Consider the following 331-nt stretch of genomic DNA (forward strand, 5'->3'; position numbering starts at 1 on the left):
AGAAGAAAGGAACGCCGGCGGGAAAAAAGAGAGACGGCGACAGTTCTATTTATTTGAGGGAAGAAAGCCTTGCAAGGCAATCGATTTTGTGCTTATAAGGTACTATATTAATTAGTCATATTTTATGTTAAATACATTATGAATAGTTTGTATAATGTATGACGCATTTTTTTTTCATGAGTTTATTTATAAAGAGTTGTAAGAGAGTTATGTAGATAAAGTCATTGGACCATAATGGCCTTGCAAAGAAATTGTAAAGGTTATAATTATGAGATTCTTATACATCAAGGCCTTGTTCCTAAATATGTTCTTGATCATTGTATTGTCAAGA

This window comes from Theobroma umbraticum, unplaced genomic scaffold (assembly GCF_002168275.2).
Source record: "Theobroma umbraticum cultivar Fairchild unplaced genomic scaffold, ASM216827v3 scaffold_12.1, whole genome shotgun sequence".
Taxonomy (NCBI): domain Eukaryota; kingdom Viridiplantae; phylum Streptophyta; class Magnoliopsida; order Malvales; family Malvaceae; genus Theobroma; species Theobroma umbraticum.